The 23,587-nt window shown below is 42.0% G+C and overlaps 1 protein-coding gene across 1 annotated transcript in view; it reads left to right on the top strand.

Annotated features, from left to right (window-relative positions):
* Positions 1-23,587, top strand: part of mpped1 (metallophosphoesterase domain containing 1) — a 93,482-nt gene that overhangs the window by 12,006 nt on the left and 57,889 nt on the right. The window lies entirely within an intron of this gene.

Below are 23,587 nucleotides of genomic sequence, written 5' to 3' on the forward strand. Positions count from 1 at the left end.
GATACTGTTTAACTTAACGAATCTCGATGGGTCACCCCAAACAGTACAACACCCCCTCGTACTGCACACAGCGTTTCACACATGGGATCCATAGATTCAGCACCGATTCTTTTTGCGTTACCATCCCTTTCCTTTCACTCTTCTTGCTATCCTTCTGTCCCAAATCACTCTTGACACTCATGTCCACCCACTCCACTGCACCCTCTTCTTCACTTGTGCATTGCCTGTTGCTTTGGGCTGTTGACCCCTGGTATTTAAACTCATCTACCTTCACTCGACTCCATGCAGCATCGCCTGTCCTCCTCAGTCTCACTTTCCTTCCTCTTCTCTCAGAGCATACCTCCACCTCTTCCAGCTCTCCTCCACTTTCTCCCTACTCTCACAATGTCGACTCAAAACATCCACGATAACTCCAGCCTGGTCTCATCTGTCAGCAAATAAGAAGGGACTCAGATTGCTGATGTAATGCCTGCAGAACCTTCGCTGACACTCTGTAATCTGTAGATCCACGTGGACAAACTCAAACTCCTTTTCTATGCTTCTCGAGGCGAACGTTGTAGTGCTCATACTCAGCATGAAAGCATCCTGCTGCTCCCTGATTGTCAGCTCTGTCCTTTCTACAACTCTTTATCATAACTTCTATGGCTCATCGGTCTTATCGCTCTGTATTTACTACAGTCTGCACTTTTTAAAACAAACTGGTACCAATACTCTCGTTCACCGTTCCTAAGGCTTCCCTACTCTCTTCAGGATCTTTCAAGATTGTTTTACCTCTTCTTTACTGCCTTCTCTTCTAGATGTTACCAGGTGACCTGTCTGGGATGACAGGTCTGCCTATACTGCTTTTTTCTGCTGATCTCTCTTCTTTTGGATACTTTTCGGTACTTCCTAATTCCACAACCAAATCTCAGTGTTTGTATCTCAGGACTTACAGCAAGTCCTCTATTAATTGGAAGGTTAGTGGCTCAGTCCCTGGATGCTCCACGTGACTGCATGCTGAAGTATCCTCAGGACATACTGAACTCCAAGCTGCTCTCCGGTGTGTTCAGAGCCTGAATGTTAGAGACACTCAGGTATAGAAAGAAGTGCTTGTATGAATGGGTGTGAATGAGGCACGTTGCATAAAGTGCTTTGAGTGCTGCAGTAAAGTATAAGAACAAGCCTACGTTTGTCCTTTGTTGTCTTTCCAGAGGAGACACCAAACACCTCCCTCACCACGTCAGCTGTTCTTACCACCCGAAGCCTTTCTCGACTCCTCCCTGTACTCTCTGAGACAACTTCCAACATGTAATCTTTGCCCATTATTTACTTGCTCTCCTCGACTTCCAGAGCCAACCCAACGATCTTCCATCTACCCAACACTTCCTCGTCTCTTCTGTTGTCCATGAAGTCTGCTCCACCCACCGCTCTCTCTCTCCTGGGGAAACTTTAAAGAAGTCCTCTTTCTTTTCTAACGTCCAGCCTGTGGGCGATATACACCAACAACATTCACCTCTTCAACCTCCAGCTTCAAATTCATGATCCTGTCTGATCCTCTCTTTGCCACAAACACAAACTTGTGCTCATTCTCTCACCCTCACTTGCACCTCCACACTCCAGCCTTTCCTTCTCTTTGCTGCATCAGAACACACGTTCCTCTTCCTTTGTCTTCGGCCAACAGCAGCACAGTTTCCACCGGCATCCTGTTGAACACCAGAGGCGGTCGTTGTTAACCAACCGATCTGATACGGAAATCTCATCCTTGGTAATCTGCATGTTTGATTGGGTGAAGACTTTATTCCTGACACAACTCTCCCCACGTCTGCAGGCTTGGTATGTTAGCAGGACACTGGCTCGTCTGTGTGGAGTCCTGTCAGCCACTTCAAAACAAATACAAATAATGTTGTTTTCTATCAAAAGGGTTTTTTTATTAAACATCACTGAAACATCCTCACACACACAACAGATTTGAGTTGCCTGAAATTAGTTTTCACTCTTCAGTGCAGCCTGTAACGTACCATTAATATTACATAAACAACGTTTATTAATAATTAGTGACACTTGTTTATATTTCTCTCCTTCCTGTCTGTTAATGGAGTTGTTGGAGTCGGCGTTTTGTTCCTGACGGGTTTTTTGACTCTTTCAAGCTTCTTCTTGTCTGTTGCTGCTGTAGGTGCAGCAGAGCGTCACTCAGCCACATAAAGAGTTTCATATTGTTTTGTAGTGGTTTCTAATAACTTTTAAAGCATCCGTATTATGAAAGTCTATAAAAGTTGTTGTGAAAAAACCGGAGGTTTCGTGCCGACGGCAGAGCGAGTGATCTCCTACCTGCAGGTGCTCTTATTATTAAGTGTCCGAGCAGTGAGCTGAGTCTCAGGCTGGTGCTGACGTCCGGCTCCTTCACAGGCGGCTCTGCCATCATTGGTGTTAATCTGTTAAGTTCCCCAAATCTGTTGTTTTTAATGGCTTAGAACTTATTTATCAATAATAATTTGTAAATTATTTATTAATAATAATTAACTTTATTATTTATTAAGGTTTTATGCTTTGTCAGCACCATGTAAATCAAATACTCTTGAAAGTTAAGTTTAGTTGGCAAAGACATTTCTGCCGTGCGTCCTTATATCCTTACACCCTTTGTTAAAGGAGCCTTTAGAGAATTCAGACTTGTTTTCTTTGACTTTTGCTCTGCTGGAAGCTTCTTATCTCCGTACTGACTAAGCAGCGCGTGTAAGTCTTATCATCGCCACGTGAAATCTGTTGAAACAGGAAGAAGTAACCTCGCACGAAGCTGAGCAACAGCAGGAAAAAAAAAGTTCAGTGTTCGAATCTGCAGAGAAGGCCGAACAGTTCCTGCTATCGCTGCCTTCATCATCGTCATCGTTTCCCCGGTGAAAATCACGCCAGGAAAAGCTGCCTGATGGCAGGTGTGTGTAAAGCTCTCTGAAGGAGGGAAGCAGACAGTAGAGGAGATAAGGGGAGAACTTGTTGTCCTTCGCCTCCTTCCTCGCTCACACACGGGAGCTGTGGGGAGCGCGAGATGTAAATCCGCTAGCCTGCACTCCAGCGGTGAGAGAGGCGACGTAAGAGACGGGAAAGAGAAGATAAACTGAGCCAAATGCGCCTGCTGCTGCCTCTGAAGTCAGTCTTTCCTCTCGCCATCCCTTCCTGCTCCGCTCTCCCATTATTTCCTTCTCCTCTGCAACCCCGCCACCTTCCTCTCCACTGCTCATATAAATATTTATGATGTGGCTATTCCTATTCTCTCTGTCCTTTTCATTCCCTCCTGTTCTCTGTCACACGCATGTTCTGTAGATGAATGTATCTCCTGCTGTTTAGTGTGTGCTGAACAGATTTGCTGGGAGATCAGGTTGAGCGTATTGATTTGGAAAGACTGTCTGTACAAACGTCGGTCAGGTGTTACCATCTGCTCCCAAACTTTCTGCTCTTTCGTCTTCTCCTCTCCTTTCAATCTTTGCTTTTTTCTCCCCCATTATTTGTCTTGTTCCTTCCCCTCCTCCCCCTTCTCTCTCCTCCTTACCTCCCTTTCTGGTTCCACTCCTTTCTCTCCAGCTCTTATTTTTCTCAGCTCTTATTTTTAGCAGGAAGTCGGTTGGCTCTTGGGGCCGCTGGCAGCCATTCAAGGCTTTCTCAGAGATGGCAAATGTTGCAGGAGAGGAGAGGAGAGGAGAGGAAATTCATGCAGGGAAAGTGGTGGGAAGGTAAGGGGATGACAGGGAAGGAGAATGCGGAGGTTTAAAAATAATAGGGAGCAGAGAAAAGTGTCCATGTGTCTCCCCAGAGGAATACTGCCTTACTTTGGTAAACTCACAGCTCACGGACCTGCACACTGATGCCACACTTTTATTGCCGTGGTGATCCATCCTGTCAATCAGTATATAAAGGATCCAATGCTTCCTCTCATTTACCTTTATTTATTTATGTCTTGATTTATTTATTTATATTTCTCAGGGCTTATTAGTGTGGCAGAAGCCACCAAACACTCTTTGGTAATGTGCCCACATCCATCACAGGATGTGCAAAGCTTGAGAAAAAGTCATTGTTGCTTTTGCAGCAAATATTCTGCCTCCGTCAGATCATTTCTCTGCAAATTCAAATTGTAATCCTTGAACACAGTAATCTGCTCTCCACAAAAACCCACAGCTTTACCTCTGACTTCACTAAATAAACACTTTCAGTTCATGTATTGTACAAGCTAGGGATGCACCGATACCGATCGGGTATCGGCCTCGATACCACATTTTCTAAAGTGTAGTCGTTAAAAGTCCCCCGATACCGAGGACCGATACCACGGTCTGAGACCTGTCTATGTTTGAGCGGCATGTAAGGGGTTAATCACAGGCGCCGAGTGCCCGCCCACAAGCCCCGAGTGCCCGCCCCCAGGCCCCGTCTGCAGCTCAGAGCGGGGAGAAGGCGGGGCGAGACAAGTCAGCCGTGTGGAACTATTTCAAAGTGAACGAAGACGCGAAAACAAAGGCGGACTGCAAATTGTGCTCAGCGAAATTGTCCAGAGGCTCTAAAGGTAGCGCATTTAACACAAGTAATTTAATCAAGCACCAAAAACACGACAACGAGTACAAAGAGTTTACCCACGCTTATTTACCCACGCTTATTTACCCACGCTTATTTACCCACGCTTATTTACCCACGCTTATTTACCCACGCTTATTAGCACAGAGGAGCATAGCTGATGCTACAGCAGTGGGACAGAAAATAGTTGGGCATTTTAAACACTCCGCCTTAGCCTACTCCCGCCTCGAGGACATTCAGGGACAGCTCAACCAGCCAATAAAGAGACTGCAGCAGGACGTACAGACGCGCTGGAACAGCACGTATTACCTGCTCCAGTCCCTCATTGAGCAAAAGCGAGTGCTGGGCGTGTCCGAGCACGAACTCCCTGACTATCTCACCGCTCACCAACGGGCTCTTATGGAGACGACTGTTGCCATCCTCGCCCCCTTTGAGGAACCAACTAAAAAAGTGAGCAGCTACGACGCACTAGCCTCTGATGTCATCCCAGCTGTGACTGTGCTAGTGAGACTTCTAAACAGAGAAACAGACGAACAAATTTAAAATTAAATTTTGTTTTTTTATAATTATTTATTCTGTAATATGTTGCATACAACATGCTTTTCATTTTAAATAAATGTTCTTAATTCCAAACTAGTCCCTTGGTTTTTTTTTGTTAAATTATAGGACTAAAGCTGTTACCTGTAAATTTAAATCATGTTTTTATTAAGTACTCGGTATCGGCGAGTACTGAAATGCAAGTACTCGTACTGGTTTCCAAAAAAGTGGTATCGGTGCATCCCTAGTACAAGCTCTACATTCTGCATCAGCGTTGCTTTTTGTAAGCCTCACATCATCTCTTATAAAAGTCTGTTTTATCATCATTAGCACATGTACGCACATACATTTTAAAAATAAATAAAAGTCTTCAAAAGTCTACTAAATAAATGCAGAAAAGTTGTGTTGTGATTTCTCCAAAATTGGAACAAACTGTGAGCCAAACTCTGATGTCTGCTCACAGACTGGGCTGGACGTGAACCAAAACTCTTTACTGGATCATCACTATTGCTTTAGTAACGTGTGGATCAGTGTTTCAGCTGATTTATCATTCTATAACATCTATGTCTATAATATATTGTCTTCATCTATAATATCCAGGAATTTATATTTATAAATAGTACATATATATAGTAACATATACAGTGTCAAATATTTGCCTAAAGCATGATTAGCGGTTGAAGCACCAACATTAATAAAAAAATGGGTCCAAGTCCAACAGACTTACTTTACTTTACATGTACTCGAGTACAGTTGAGTAAAGTTACCCCATGGCCTCATCTGCTCATGCACCCAGCGCTGAATGACTAACGATGCTGTATTTTTAATGTTAAATCCTGTGCAAACATCACACTGAGCGCTAAATAAGAGTCAGGCCATTTACCACGAACTCAAATGTTCCTGACAAAATGAATGCACAACTATTGGTCATTCTGTTTTTTATGCAAGCACAGTGTGCATGCAGAGCACCGATTAATAAAAAAGGACACGTTTAAGTGGGGCTGAAAAGCCACATCGGGCAGCTTTTCAACTGGACTGCTGTGGGCGGAGATGTTTGCAAGGAACAGGTGAGAGGAGCGAGTGAGTAAATTGGGGAAAGTAAAAGTAAAGGTTAGCGAGGGTGAGAGGCAGACCTCGAGCTTGTGAGCAGCGCACTTCAGTCCAATTGTCTCCAATAATGGTCTCTTTGATCAGGCTTTCAGCGCTAAGCCGTGCCTGCGAACACGCACGCCGTAGCAACGATCCGCGTGGATTTCGTCAGCTGAGGCAACCCTAAGTGTTTGCGTGTTTGTTTGTGTGCGCTGCCCTCGCTGTAGGCTTGAGTGGCGTTTTTATTCATGCCATGTGATAACGGGATCTGGCAGAGCAGAGCGGGAAAGTACTGCAGTGAGTGTCGAGTGTTTAAATATGGATCTCCTCTTGCTTTGGTGTCGACTCCGGGTCGAGAGGAGCGGCTTTAATTCTTAAAGGCTTTGTTCTCACTTTTCCTTCTGTCTGCTTTTTCCTGATTGACATCAGTGACTCTCTTCCTTTAGATTCACCGTAGCAACAGTCCAGTTAACTCACGGTGCTTTAATATTTCTACACACATGCAGGTTGTATAAAAAATCATGAAATGTCCTCTTTTTAAATTCTTCTGAGGTAAAAAACAAAACATTAATCATTTCGTACTCATTTCCCCTTTTATGCACACCTCGGGTCTTTTGTAACCTGGGACTACAGCCCGTTAAATTTATTCATTTCATTAAGTTGAGCACACGGCTTCTGGTATTCCTCAAATTACTGTGCTGCTAATGCTCTGATGTCATTAATGTTTTTAATGTAATTGTTTTTCAAAAAAATTATTTTAAAAAATTGTTTCACACTATTTAGTGCATTTTTCATCCCATTATATAGCTGCTTTGTCTGTGTTCATATATATGAATATATACGCTTGTTTTATTAGCTCGTTGATAGCACAGCTGTTCACCACAATAACCCTTGAAATGCACAGAGAGGTAGCAGTGCTGCTTCAGAAACAGCAGGAGCATTTCAGAAGTGCTAAATATAAAGCGCGGTATAGAAGTTTCCTAATCACAGACTGTAGCATCAGGCTGAAGGAGCAGGAACAGGCAGCCAGTGAGCTTTTCTACAGCTCACCTGTTTATGCTTCACGGTGACGCAGCATAGAGCAGATGAGACACCTGTTGAGACTCAGGTGAAGCAGACACAAGGTCTGACACGCCCTCGTGCAGATACAGTGAAGCTCAGATGATGATGAGCAAAGAGGAGGTGTGATAACCATCTGCTTCAATGTTACCATTTAACATCTCACCACCACGTCTTTGCCTCCAGCTGTGGTTGGACTGAGAAGGAGGGAGTCAGTGGGAACAAAAACAAACTGGGATGAACGTCCTTCTTGACTGGAAGGACCTGCAGAGATGGACAGTGAAGGACACACCTCCTCTGTGAGACGTTATCGGCTTTTTCTTATTAGATACATTTGTAGGTAGTTCTTCTTTAAAAATGTATCTTTACTCTTATTAGACTGCACAAACAGAAATAATCCACGTCTTCATCCTGCTGCTGCCTCAGGAGCGCTGGATTTGTGCCCCCCCCCCCCCCCCCCCCCCGACTCCAGATTGCGAGGTCCACAGCCTTTAGCATCTTTGTTGCAGCTCTTAATTTAGCGCCTGCTCTATCTGTTCCCTTTTACTGCTGAATAATAGATAAGCGACAACCATGATGCGATTGCCGTGTCGGCACTTTAAATGCAAGTGTGTGTGTTTTATTAGGGTGTCTGCTGCTCTGCACCTGCCTCTTGCCTGGGTGTGTGTTTTATTTTTATGCCCCTTCATCTCCAACCTTTGTCAGGTGTTGAACTCCTCAACCCCTTCACCTCCCCGCTGGATCTCTTCTTTACCTCCTCTGCTGCCCTCGCTCGTCTCTTAGCTTTCTCTCTTTAGCTCTCTAACAGCGAGGTTATTAAACTTTCATAGCTGCTGCCTTTTCCTGCTCTGCTCTTTTCTCTTCCTTCACTGTTCATTCAATCCTTATTTTGCCACATTTCTCACCTTTCCTTCGTCTTTCTTTCACCTCCTTTTCTTCGTGTGTTTCCTCAGCAGTGAGTGCTGCTGGAGGAGATCATAATGAGGAGGTTTGACACTCTTATTGAGAAACTCAACAGATTTTCACGTGACTGTAAATTTAGGCAAACCTTTTCCCATCTGTCCCTCGCTGCTTTTATATCTTTTATTTGCACGCCTAAAAGACTGGATTACTTGTGTGCATGCACGCATGAGGAGATGCAGTAGAATGAGCATCTTTTTCTTTCAAATAAGTTTCTTTTTTCGAGCTCAGATAGCAAACCCTCGGTGGATATTTCTCATGAAATGATGGAAGTCTTTCTCATCATTTCCTAATTCTCTTTTTCCCTTTCGCTGTTTTTTTCTGGGTCAGCATCAGTGTTTGTAATTCGTTGTATGCAAACTGTTGCTAAATCTGTCATTAGTCCTCTCTGTCAAGCCGACAGCAAACCAACTGAGCTAAACTGTTACAGGGTTAAATAAAGAGCAGGAGGAGAGTCAGATGTAAATCAGTTTTTGTGGAGCTCTACAGACATTTATCTTCTACCAGTGCAACCGATCTGGATTTTCACCGACTGTACATGGTGATGTTTAGCTTGAAGCAAAGCCTTGGCTAGATACAGCCTCAGACGTGTTTGCATGGCTATGGCCTCATATGCTCTAAATCAGTGTTTTCCAACCTTTTGGGGCCACGGCACATATTTCACATTAGAAAAATCACACGGCACACCACTAAACAAAAATGTCACGAAAAGCATATTGATCATTTTTTCCTGCGTACCCTGTATAGCACAATTGGCTCGGTTTGTCCCAAGTATACCTTTTTTGCGTTCTTCTGACCACTACTAATGCTTGGGCCTTCATCTGTCTCGCAGACTGACTGCTTTCAAATATTGATCCATTGCTATCACACACTGCATGCCAATTATCTCATTTCTTTTTCGTCTTCTTCTGTTTTATTGGCAGTTGGCAACCCATCTAATTAGAGCAGTTAGTTGTACTGCCCTCTAGTGGAAGAGAATGTAAGTGATCTGCCCGATACTCACGCCGGTCACTTAGAGCAGCGGTCCCCAACCCCCGGGCCTCGGACCGGTACCGGTCCGTGAGTCGTTTGATACCGGGCCGCGAGAGTTGAGGCTCAGGTGTGAAATGTATAGTTTTCAGGGTTTTTATCAGTTTTCAGCGTTATTTTGTTATCGTTTTTATCGTTAACTCGGTCTTTTCACGTGTGTTATGAATAAATCTTCTTTTTTTCGGTACCGGTACTAGTTTTATTTTGTTGTATTTATCTGCGACACCTTAAAGGCCGGTCCATGAAAATATTGTCGGGCATAAACCGGTCCGTGGCGCAAAAAAGGTTGGAGACCGCTGACTTAGAGTACTAATCAGGTGGAACCAGAGGATCTTCCACGGCACACCTGATCATTTCTCACGACACACCTATGTGCCGCGGCTCAGTGGTTGGGAAACACTGCTCTAATTGGATGTTGATGGTTCGGGCATGGCACCAGGATGTCTCCTGAATGATGTGTTTTGGGCATGTCCTGTCACACTGCCACACCTGAAGGGCTGGGTGTGTCTGGTTGAACTGCTTTGGGACCCCAATAACCAGAAAATTTGCACTTTTTTGTGCAGCATTTTATAAAACAGGGAGTTGTGCTTCACAGTTGTCAGTGAAAGAACCTCCAGCAGAGCCAGGCTCATGAGTGTCAGCCACCGGTCGCTACCAGTTGGGATTGAGGACGCCATTGTAAGAGTACTCAAATAGGCCTGGTGTTAACAAGCTGTTCATCGGAGAAGGACAGTTCGTGTTCTCATCCGAGGTTTAAATATGACGCTACATAAACCTTGGTACTAAAGCACAATGGCCTGGAACTACCTTCAGAGCATTCCCTGCTAGTCGATGTGGTCTGATGATGTAGCGGCTTTGACGAGAACAATAAAGGTACAACAGCACAGTGTAGAAGTGATGTTGTTTAGCATCAGCTAAATTTGGCATCAGTAGAAATAAAACGAAACAGATATGGGACATATGGCGAGTAGCCAGTGGTTTTATTCATCAGCATTCGTCGGAAAAACCCACGTTGCTTATTCTGAAAGTTGCAGCTTAATCTTCAGCCACATTATCCTGGAGGCAATTTTATAACACTGAACATGGAAGCGGAGCAGACAGGATGAAAGAGACAGAGATGGAGTGAAAGAGAAGAGACAGACCACCTACGAGGCCGCTTGATGATGCGCTGGATCTGTCTTTGTCGCTGCTTTTATGTGTCTTTGCTCGTGTGTGTGTGTGTAATGCATTATGTTCAGCGAGGACATTGTGAAGTGTTAGGAGGTGCTGCTGTACTCAGATAAAATGTGTGTTTTGGATGCGTGGCGCAGTAGGTGGTGTTTGTGTATGCCGTCTCATAATTGCTGGCTGTCTTTGTTTTGCGTCTGCTTGTACCACTGTGTGTGTACATGTTTGTGAGTGTGTGTTTGTGTGTGTGGGGGGATATGCAGCAGAGTGTGGGCGGTGATTTAAATGAAATGAGTATTAAGTTTAAGCTGAGGTGGGAAGGCAGAAGTCTTCCTGCCATCATCCAATTCTACCTTGTTGCATGTTCGTCCCTTACTCACCTCTCTTTATCTTCCCTGTTTCTTTCTTTTATGTCACCGACTACTTTATTTCCTCTGACTCGTATCGCACACACACACGCACACACACGCACACACGCGCGCACACACACACACACACACGCGCACACACACACACGCACACACACGCACACACACACGCGCACAGACGCTGTAAAGGAATTACAACTGATCCGGGCTGAGTCTTTAGCTTGTCTGTCTTTGAACATCATTGCTGTTGCCTCTGAAGCTTCCCTTTGAATTATTGGAATTCTGTTTATGCACACACACAGAAAAGCTGGCCGAAACTGCACAGTCTGTTATCTCTCTATAATTTATACATAAAGAAGACATATATATATATATAAACACGTGCAAGCTTCTGCACAGGCTATTGATAGAGTTTGGTATGCAGGTGTAATCCTGGTTGATTACACCTTGGAATTTTAAGAGAATTCCGTTGCTACAACCATGGCAGATATGCCGAGAAATAAGAGCAGTAAGACAATCAGAGATGGTGCGAAAAGGCCAATAAAAATCTATACAGGAACCACAAACGCCCAAAATGCTGGTACTAAGCCATAAAAACAGAACAATAAAACTGCAGTAGGTAGATTTGTAGTATTACGATTACAACTTTAATACATCGTCTATTCATGTTTTTTCACTTTATTTTACTTTCAGAGTAAAATAACTTGGGGTAACTTTTACCCCAATACACTGACAGTATCTGATACCCACATACAATAGATATTTTATGGTACAAGAGTCCAACACAATCTGCCAATTTGTGCTTATCCGATTACTGCTTTCAATAAAACATTATAAAGCCTTTTTTACCTCAATTAATTCTGACAGAGAAGTTAATTATATCAAAACCATTATTAAAAGTAGCAAAACAAGAATGATATAAAACTCCATCACACGAGCTATTGTTGTTGGCCTGCTCAGTGAGCTGTGGCTGAGTGGGCTAAGGTGCTGGATTTAGGCTCCAGTCATTTCGATGGCGTGGGTTTGAATCCCCTCTATTTCCAAAAATACTTTTTGGAGTGGGGGGTCGCAAGTTCGATTCCCACCCACTATCGAGTAAGGGTCCTGGCTAGACCCTCCCCATGCTAAAAAACCCAAGCCCGTCTGCAGCCTGTCCTCTGTATGATTGTGTATGTGACAAATAAAGGTTGTTTGTTGAGCTCGGGGGGGGGGGGGGGGGGGGGGGGGGGGGGCAATATTATTATGAAAACAGGAGTGATGGTTACATGTTTAGCCCAGCAGTTATCAGATCAGGTTTTTGTAGAACATAGACTGTATATTAATAATAGACACAGTATCCTGATCTAAAAACTTGGATTTGTCTTGTTCTAAAAAGACCTCAGGTTGTATAAAATTCATGGAAAATGGCCCTCAACTGCTTTGTGGTGTGAGCTTTGTTCATTAGGGCTCAGTAAACCATAATGAATATAAAATATTAGGGGTGGGGGAAAAATCGATACTGTGTAGCATGGTGATATCTTGTTTGCTAATACTGTATCGATACAGGGACAGCAGAAATCGATATTTTGTTACAAAAAGGTTTTTGTGCTCTGACTTCAGAGCATGTTGATCCTTTTTCTGAGCAAGAATCCTGACATTCCTTCACTGTCCAAATGTGTTTAACTTGTTTTGGCAGCAATAAACATGACAGTTTACTTATTTTAATTTAAGACATGTTTTATTTTAATTAAGTTTAAAACTTTTTTATTTAATGTAAAATTATATTTTGTTTTAATTTACTTTCAAATTCTTCAGTTGCTGAAGGGGCTGCATAGTTTTCATAAACTGCATAGTTCAGAATAGCTATAATTGTACCAGATGGTTGCGTTCAGTTAAGTTGGACTAGACTGTAATACAAACCGTTCAGTTTGTCAACAATAAAACTGAAATGAGAGAAAGACTGAGTGTGAGACTTTGATATTAGATAAAATGAATATTGATAAAGTTTACCTTTATGTACAGAATCTGAATATCGCAAAATATTTTTAAAAATTGCAATAATATCGTATCGTGCGTTAAGTATTGTGATAATATCGTATCATGGGATGTATGGTGATTCCCACCTCTATAAAATATTGTGTCTGTTTTATAAATTATGGTTCCCATTAATGTCAGAAAAATAGGATAAACTAGGATATGCTTATTGGTTAAAACCTTGCCAATCACAAATCAATAACCAGTGAGCTAACCACTTGTGACTGACATACTGTCCTTCTTTTCTCAGTAACTTGTGCGACATCCAGTATATTGGACCACACCGTGACATTTTCAGTCCTGATACTCTATATGCTTTGTGGCGTGATACTGATAAGATGATATTATCTCCACTTGTGCTTATAATAGTGTGGTGTTCAACCATCATTACCAGATGCTTTTAGGTGGTCTCCTCTTGGATCACTTATAAAAGCTTTAGGTAGGCTAATCTCATTAAAGGTGTGAATGTAGCTACTCTGATGTCACCCATTAGTATGAATTTTACAACGTTCAAATTTTGGCATCCTAACAGTGTAATTTTGTGATATTTGGGTGGTTGGGACACAGATGAACTTGTCAGCTAAGGCTAGAAAGCTTGGTTAGCTAGCAGTAGACAGCTGTACCACAAAAATATCATATTATAATTCAGCCCAGTAGCTACAGCGCCCTGTTGTTGCAGTATATTAATAACTAACCTCGTATTGTGGATGGATTATCTCAGTTGTTCTCCTGACTGAAGCTTGGTTCGTTTACAGCATCCTGCCATGTGATTGCATTTGTCCCTATGTTGTATGCTAACATACAACAATCGTGTAGCACATCATTATATACCAGCTAGCCCAACTTCAGTAACCCTACAAACGTCCCTGCTGTTTAGTTTTCTGTCTTCATTTATGTTGGAAGTGATAGCAGAGCTGTACGTTTGAATTTTTCAGAAATCTCTCAGTCAGAACATGCTACATCATGTTTAGGTGAAAGCTAGCGAGCTAACATCCTGCTAACTTCTAACTCCGTTAAATGTCATAAATCCTGTTTTCATGGATGCCTGGATGTTAAACTTCATAGTTACACCTGGTAAAACAGCAACGCTGATCATTTTATTAAAGGTGAAAGAATTGAGACACTTTGTAACTCTCAGTGATGTCGCAGTGTTCGTTTGTCTTTGGGACCTGAAGGGGACGGAGTCAGTGTTGCCAACTCCTCAGTAAGGAAAATCGCTATTGGCTGTCCTAAAAGTCGCTAGAAGTCGCTAAATGTGTCATCGCCTACTTTGTGTAATTGGTCATGCTAATGTAATTGTAACCTACATTGTTGGAGAGAAATAACATCGTGGAAGAGACATAAAGTGAGTAAAAAACGTCCTAAATGCATTTAGAATTTATTTAGAACTACAAATTAAATTTATTTTAGCAATTATTGTTTTTTTTAATGTCACAATTCCAACCCTGCTCCTTTACCCGGGCTTGGACCGGCAAAAGTGACCCGAAATAGGCACTCTGGTTGAGTTACTTTGTGTGTGTGTTTATTAGTAGTTTTAAAACTTGTGATCCACATAACAGCATAACAATAAAATAAGATATGACTGCGTTACAGTCAGTGCGGGAGCGGCGGCTTAGGGTTGAGGCTTATGCGTGATTCATTTGCAGTTTGGACGCATAGGTGTCAACATCTCCTGCCCTGATAGCAGCTGGGGGAGGACTATCCCCGAGCGCTTTGGCACGGGTGAGGTGCACCGTGCCAAAGCGCTGCTGCTTGTTGTGAGTAAGAGCGATACGCGCTTTCACGTCAAAAAGTCGACATAAATAAGTCTCCAATAACACCAGAAAAAGTCGCCAGATTTGTCGCTTTTTAGCAAAAAAGTCGCTAAGGAGTCTGAAAACTCGCTAAATATAACGACAAAGTCGCTAAGTTGGCAACACTGGACGGAGTTTAGGACCCAGATTACTCCGCGAGGCTCCTGACTACGGTAGGTAGTGCGGCTTCGTAGCAACCAAAGTCGTACTAAAACATTTTGGACAGATTTTTGAGCGCCATGTACCACATAAAATCGGTTCGAGGTCAGTAAGCACAACCAGAATTCACACATGAGGCCCACCGGATTATAAGGCGCGCTGTTGATTTTTAAGAAAATTAAAGTTTTAAGTGCGCCTTATAGTGCGGAAAATATGGTAGTCAGACTTGCTCTGGATTCTTTAGTAGTTAATGAACTTAGACGTGTACGAGCTTTGGAAACTGGAGTGGCTGTTTCTTGTTAGCTAACTGTCTTGTGGTTCTGTTACCATGCTTAGTACTTCATTGATGAGCCGAAGTTTAAAAATACTGACCTGTTTTGGGGCAGATCACGCCATTAGTGTTAACGTTGTGGCAAACAGGCGCATTTTTAGCTCCCAGGAAGAAAGCGATGAGGTAAAATATCCTCCCTTAAAGATGCGTGTTTTAAAGCCTATAAATGCAAAAAGAGACAATTAAAAAATATGACTCAATAACACAGAAAAAACGTTCTCACTATAGTAACCTGACATCCATTCAATGACATTCAACAAAAAAATGAGACTTATATAAGGTGTTTTAGCTACACAAGGCTCATGTGCAAAATTAAGAATGAAACTGTAATAATCTGTTGCTTTTCCTTTAATTTAATTTTAGAAAAAGGTTTTGGTTACTGCTTTTCACACACATGCATTCACTCATACTGACACACACACACTGGTATTGATTTAATCATTTTGGCTTGGCAGGAAACATTTGGCCTCTATTTTCTGCAGTAGCACACACACAGAATTTCTAGACACACATACTTTGGTATTAAGTTATTTGGCTGAACATTTTGGCTACTATTTTTTTTTATATCTGGAGTATACACACACAAACACGCACACATACAGAGATAGGATTTAACTTTGTCTTGGCAGGCAGGAAATGTCTCCTTTTTATTTTATTTGTGCATCCACACAAGCACACATATAAGAATACACACACACACACACCAATGCACACACGCACACACCAATGCACACACAATGGGCAGTAATCCCCCTGTACATGCAAGAGCTTTGGGCAGAGCAAGGATTTTCCTCTTCAAAGAGCAGACCACCCATTGCAGCATCAGAACAATGGTGGCCGAACTCCGGAAGATTTCATGTGGTGGCAGTTGGAGTTACACACACACAAACACACACACACACTAACAATCACTCACATATCAAGATCCACAGACATTATGCTTATGCACCCAACTCCTGGGATCAAGCACATCTATGCAACCTTACATGCATTTACCCTCACACTGACCACCATTTGGAGTTAATGGAAAGATGGAGGTTTTTGTGGTGACACACAGACAGCCAGACATGGAGCAGATCTGGGATGTGCATGACTGGAGGGGCCAGGCACTCAACAAAAGAGTGAAGACAATGAGTGAGAGAGGATTGAAAAAGAACCGGAGAGAAATAAAGGGATGAAGGGACGGAGGGGGAGACTGAAGTCCAGCTGTTTCCACTCCTGAAAGCCGCCTTGTGTTGCGCTGTTGCGTTTTCTCTGGTCTTTTTGTCTTTAACGCTACTCGACTGTCCCCTCTGCACCAGGCAAATTAAAAGCATTCGATGTTTAAAAGGAGTCATTTGAATTCAAAGACAAAGATATTGGGGTGACAAAAAACATTCCCCGTGTTGTGGAGGTCTGTTGCCACATATGTTAGATTTCCTCCTCACATTGACTCGCACACTTCCACCCACACCTTTTCCTCTTTTCTTCTCTTTTGTCAGAGAACAAATTCATTCTGTTTCTGAGCAATTTGTTCCTTGTGGACATTCAGGATAATCGACTGTATTGTTGAAAGTCTTTCTTTTTATTATTTTCACACTGAAGGCGGTTGGCTGGGATGGAAAACAGATGCAAACGCTGGCTGCAGCATCTACTGTGTAACATTAAGCTATTTGGTATTCACACCTTGTCATTTTGCAGCTTCTTCTGGGGGAAACTTAAAAAAAAATCATCCATGAAATTGAAGTTTAATTCTGGAAAGTAAAAGTGTGTGTGTGAGTGTGCGTGTGTGAGGATGGGGAGGAGGGTATTTGTGTCCAGCTGGTGGAGTTTTATATTTCTGTGCGTGATTTATTCCTCTCAGTTTACAGTTGGCTGTCAAACTTCATGGGTGAAAACTGCTCACATTGCAGAATTTCTGAGGCAACACAGATAATGTTTATTTGTTAGAGAATTTATGAGTCCCTGTTCCTGTGCTGTTGTTCCATTGTTGTCGTGCCGTCTGTCTTTCTTGGGCTCACATGCATCCACGTGCCACTTTCCTTTATATCTTTTTTTTTCTGCATTTAGATGCAGTGGTTTAGTCTTGATAGGTGGGTACATATCCTCCCTCGACATCACCTTACCCAGCTATTTTATATAATGCTTATTTGCAGCAGAAAAAAATGCTGCCTCCACATTAATTCATCAGTAGTAAAAACTGTTACTCACACTTCTCTCAATAAATACCTTTTTAAGTGCATTTTGCTGACATGTTCACTGTGCAACTTTTAATTGTAATGGAGAATTTCTTGCATGTTGACAGCGGACATATTTCTCTCACCAATTAGCCATCCCCACACCCCTACTCCATATCTGCTGCAGTACTGTTCTTATGTGTTTTTTCTCCTAAAATCCTGAACTATTTATATCACACCACTGGAACTACATCTTTTTTAGTCAGTTGATGTTTGTAATGTTCTCATGTTGGTTAGCGCTCGCTCTGTCACTTGCTAGCGTGCTAATTTGTCCTGCTTCTCGATGCTTTACCTTACTTTTAGCTTTTAAGCTAAGGCTAGGTAAGCTACAAAACTTGGCTTGTGTAGATTAGCTAGCCGGACTGCTGTCACACCACACATATAAGCGTTTCTATTTTAGTTAATAGATTTTGAAAGCAACAATCATATTAGTAGAAAAATGTTTCTCTAACGCTGCGTCCACAAGCGAGTTGCTTGTTGCACATCACTTTAAATCTGACAGCTTGTCACTTGCTAACATTTCGAGGCTAATACAGTATATTTACTACAAGGTTGGTCAACAATATCCACCTCATGTTTATTCTGCTTGTATTTGCTCGAAGTCATCAAATTTTCAGTGGCTGCTAGCGTGGACAACTTAGGAAGCTAAAATTAATTTAATTTAATAATATTAAAGCTTAACTAGCAGGCGAGAGAACTATTAAATAAATTTGAAATATTTTACATTGGTGTTATCTTTTTTTAAAATAGGTATATTAAAGTTAGTATAAACTATTTGTCTGAGTAATATGTTGTAATTGTTGTCTCAGGGTTGTCAAATGAGTTTTTACATTTATTTATTTGCATTTTATTTTGAGGTTAGTTTAGAGTTATTTTACAGAGTTGTTTGTTTTACAAAAGATTTCTGTTATTTAGTGTTTATTAACTAATATTAAGTAACTTTTTTCAATTTCTTTTGTTTTGTTATCATAAGGTTTTGGATAAGGTCAAGTTTAAGAAATTCAAAGCCATAGGTAAGTTCAACTCAGTTTTATTTATATGGCGCCAAATCACAACAACAGTCGCCTCAAGGCGTTTTATATTGTAAGGTAGACCCTACAATAATACATAGAGAGAAAACCCCAACAATCATATGACTCCCTCTGAGCAGCACTTTGGCGACAGTGGGAAGGAAAAACTCCCTTTGAACAGGAAGAAACCTCCAGCAGAACCAGGCTCAGGGAGGGGCGGGGCCATCTGCTGTGATTGGTTGGGGTGAGAGAAAGAAGACAGGATAATAGACAGTGGCGTGTCTTCATTTAACTTAGCAAAGAAGTAATTTTAAATTATTCAAATTTGTCACAAAACATCATTTGTTCCCATTTTTTTGGCAATCTAGAAAAATGCCAAAGATTTCACAGCAAAAATAATATTATTACCAAATACAACGTGAAAGTATACCTGGATAATATACAATGGAGCGCTGTTACTCGTGGATTGGCCTCCTCAGAGCCTGGACCTCAACATTACTGAAGCTTTGTGGGATCATCTTGACAAAGAATGGAACAAAAGGCAGCCAACATCCAAATATCTTTGGAATCTCCTTCAAGAAGCTCTGAGAACTATTCAAAGCACTTCACTCAACAACAACTGAGTAGAATTACAAACAAAAGAAAGTAAAAGCGCCCCTGTGGTGTATGCCTTAATCATGTGCACCAACAGTAAACAGACAAACGCTCGGTAGATGGGGACTGAGTGACTCGGGCTCTCCCCAGCCATTGCTTATATTGAGAGACAAGCCTCTAGCTCCTTCTCCTATTGTTGTCATTTTATTCTTCATATTTTTATTGTACACGACTTCAGATTTTGCATCAAATTTGTTTCCAAGTCCACCCATCCCTCCATCCAAAATATATAAAGATTAATAAATAAAGTTACATATGTAAATGTGCATATACAGCTTTACATGCACAGTTATTGGGGCATATAAAATGGTCATATATCGTTAATCAATAACCACTGAGCAAATATGTTTATGTGACAAACGTGATGCATGCATGCAGAGTTTACGCCAGCTAAATTCATGATATAGATTTCTTTATATTTCTAAATATTTTCCTAGAAAGAAGATGGTGCAAGGCTTTTGCAAACTTTTAAAAAGTCATAAAATGACATTAATATTTTGCCTAAATTATACCTGGGTGATCATTCTTTCAGTCACATCTGATTTATGGTATAACTGGCTGCCTTAAAAGGAGCTCCAGCAGCATCGTTGGATTTTACTTTGATTTATTCAGTCAGGCACAGATTAGCTGCATAAACATGATGAGGATTTCTGCTGTTTCAGGAGGAATCATGACGTCTAAAGTCTGGGACCAAGGGTCTGTGTGCAGGTTAATTAAATACTGTACTGTAACTGACTACAGTGGTGGTTTTAGGTCGCTGTGCAGCAAATCCTGCTCCAGAGGGAGGGATAGGTTGCATTATCCACATCACTAAACCTTTGTTAGGTGATGGACTCATCAAGGGTGTCTATGCTGCTCGCATTCTACGTTTGCGTGGTGTTTTGGATGTGAAATAGACAAGTTGTATAAGTCCTACAGTGTTATCCAGTCCAAACAACAAATCATGTTTCATCATACTTTTCGCTCAGCTCATCTGGTCAGTTCAGTTTTGTTTTCTTTATACTGTACTATGAAAAGTGTTTGGTTCTCAGCAGGTCTGAAAATTAGGTAAATAAAACCATAAATGACATACCTGACTGTGTGAGTATTTTGTTTAACAAAAAGTTGAAATGCAGAAACAGTGCATGAAAAACTAAGCACACATTGCTGCTTCCATGAGTATTAGAATGGAACGTAAAAGCCGAGTACTGCTGATCAAATATACTGAAGTCATCCATCCATCCATTCGCTTCCGCTTATCCTTACTTAATCAATTGATCATCAATATAAAAGCCTTAGCTTTGGCAGTCTGTCTGGAGCATTCAGGTGTTTGTTGTGATGCCACAGAGGAAAGACATCAGCAGTAAAGCAGCTGCTGCTGACATCAGTCTGGAAGGGGTCATAAGGCCATTATTAAACAATTTGAAATCATTATCTTACAGCGGGAAACATTATTCACAGGTGGAAAAGTCTTCAGTGGGAGTGGAAATCCCATCACTGTGCACTGCTCAGAGAAAAGACAAGAGCTCCTGTAACTGGGGCTCTGCAGGCCTCACCTAACATGTCAAAGCTCAGGACACTACATTTAAAAAAAGATGTTTGGAGAAAGTCTCTTCTCAGCAAACAAACATGGCAGCATGGTTCAGGTTTGCAACATTGCATCCGAACAAACCGCATCACCTCTCGAACGATGTCGTTTAGACAGATTAGACCAAAGTAGTAATGTTTGGCTAAAATGCACCGTATGTTTGTTTAAAACCAAATACAGCAGAAACATCAGCAGAAATAACTCTAACTTTTAAACACGGTGATGGAATATTTGGGCTCGTTGCCACAGTACTTGCAGTCAATCAGGTGACTATGAGCCCTTCATTAATATACCAACGAATCTAAGTTTGGCATAGTCACAGTCCAGATCTGAGTGGACCATAATGTGTATAATCGAGGGCTGACAAATCTCTCGCATGTAATCGATGTGAGAGATTTACAAACAGAAAACTCTTACTTTACATTATTGCTGTTAAATGTGGTTCTTCCAGCCTTTCAAACACCACGTCTGCATTTCAGCTCAGTTCTAGCTGAATAAACGATAACAACTCGTGTGTTTATCTGAGCGTACCTAATCTTTAACCATTATAAGGATCATTTTATGTTTCCTGATATGTTAAAAACTAAAATTGTTCTAAAACTGAAACATTGTTGCTCGTTTTTTAAATTGATTATATGTAAGAAAGCTGCTGAGCATCATTCAGTTTTACTCTTGTTTTCTTGGGCCACAGTTTTATGCTGGTTTTCTGCCTAATTTCCAGTATTAGAAGGAAATAATTCTGTAGCCTTAGAAAGCCACTGTTAGCTAACTGCCCAGCAGAGGATGGCAGTCGGACAGTTTATCACAGCCACAGGGCCAAGAGAAAAGAGAATACTGAGTTCTGTTCCCCAGGTGGACACAAATACAACAGAATAGTTGGTTTCTGTGTGTCTTCACAAGCATCAAATATTCTTCCATTATGTGTTTATTCTGCCTTTGTTTCTTCTCTCTTACAGCAGTGATCATTAGTATGACCATCAGCCATATTGTAGCACATTTGTTGTCAGATTTATTAAATTCCCAGCCCCCTGGTGTATTTTTTAAAGAGGCTAGCAAAACAAAATCTATGAATGCTCTGCTCTGGTCAGCAGTATCACCAAAGACATCAGCTACGGGCTGTCAACAGTCTCACAGAAGTCTTTCTATTAACATAACGAAATCCACACATGTGTGTTTCTTGACTCGAGGTGATATGTGTCCTCTTGAAGGCCAGAAGATGCACCTTCCACCCAATATTCATTCTGGTTATTGATAAACAGCAACTATGCTCTTGTAGTCTGGGGCTCTCCTTCTAGACCACTCTCCATCAGAGAAGGACCTCATCATCTGTGCACATTAACGGTGTCCACTGACTGGATAACAAACATGAGCTGTAACATGAGTGTTACTATGGCCATAATCTGTGTGTAATGAATGAATTCACTGTGACTGTTTTTCTTTTACCCCATTAACTTACTTGAGATGTGTGAGAATAGCGTGTGGCACAGAGAGGTAGATGTTAGACTTCAGTAGCCGCGGTGCAGGCTTTGGCATCGCACTTTAAAGCACAGGCCAGTTGGCACGCGAAACACATGCCAATTATTGCATCAGTCATGTGCAGGGATTTTATGCATTTTGGAGCACAAATGGAAATTCTGAAAGTAAAGCACAGAATTCCCAGCGGTCCCGAGAGCTTTAATGGGTATATGATGGGTATATGATGATATTTTAGAACGTATTGTTCCTCCAACATTGATTTATTTGGGGATGACTAAGCCTCAGATGCCAAACCCTGAGGAAAGGGAACAAAAAGGAACATCTTTTGATTATCTGTGTCCGTGTGCCTTTGTTGAGGTGCAGCCCCTCATTTATGGGCCTTTTTTGGTGTCTGCTTGACAACTAAACACAAGCCAAACAAATTGGAGCTGTGTTAGGGAGCGGGGGCGGCCCGGACCCAAACTGCAGAGATGGGCACTCTTTGACAGCTGCTTTCATCTTGTTATTATTCCTCCTTCACACTCAAGGATTTTTGGGCTTCCTAAAGTATTTCTGTCGCTCTCTCCTTCCTCTTCCCCTCGTTTTCTTTTTCTGTCACCGGGCTGTGATTGGCTGTTATGACAGAGCCGTCACTGGGCTGTCAGCCTCTTCTAAAGCTCGGTTTAATTACTCCTTTTCACTAACATGACACGTTCATGCACAGATGCGTGCAGACTCGCACACGCATGGGAAAGTCGCTCGCAAGCGCACACATGCTGCCACACAAACCGGCGTGCTCAGCTGCGTGCCGCGTCGTCCTGCCAGCAACAAAAAAAGAAAAACGCCGCGGTGATTGAACCCTCCGTCAGCCGTTTTACCTGACAAAGCAGACCCCCAGATGTTCGTCAGTGTTAGCTCTCTGTTTCCCGAGCCGAGCTTTGAAAACATCGTGTAGAAGTGCGAAGGCCCGGCTACTGCTGGGTTTGATGAGCGAAGATCGATCACGCGTCCTGCTGCGCCAAGCTTTGAACAGCCAATTATGGCTGCTGAAATAGAGCAGAGGATGCACGTTGACTTGAAGGAGGGAGACTTTGATTGGAAAGGGATGATGGAAAAGAAGGGGCTAAAGATGCAGCAGTTATATAGTCTATAAATGTTTAATATTCTGCTTTGTAAAGACAACAATGATCCTCCTCATCCATCCTTCAGATAAAGATTCCCTGACGGATGCATTCAGCTATGCTTCCATTAACAGAAGACAGCAGTGCACTGGGTTGAGACCTTGACTGATGGAGGGAATCTAAGACAGATGTACAGATTTACTCGAAATATAGAGGAAAACAACTAGAAAGCCTTGTTGCATGTGAATGCCAAGCCATCTGAGCTGGGTTTAAAGTTCCCCTCTTTGTGCTGATATCTTCTTCCCGTTTCTGTTTCCCTTCTCTCTCTTTCTCTCATCTTTTTCCTCACGTACACATCTCCTCTCCCTCCGCTCGTGTCATTTCTTTCTTTCTTCACCCTTGAAAATGAAAATGATCCCATCTATTTTTCCTTATGGAATCGGGCCTCCTGATCACACTCCCCATTCATTCTTTTCTCCTTTCTTTCATTTTCCATCCTTCTTACCACTTTCCCCCCTTCCCTGTCCAT

This window comes from Neolamprologus multifasciatus, chromosome 17 (genome assembly GCF_963576455.1).
Source record: "Neolamprologus multifasciatus chromosome 17, fNeoMul1.2, whole genome shotgun sequence".
Taxonomy (NCBI): Eukaryota; Metazoa; Chordata; class Actinopteri; order Cichliformes; family Cichlidae; genus Neolamprologus; species Neolamprologus multifasciatus.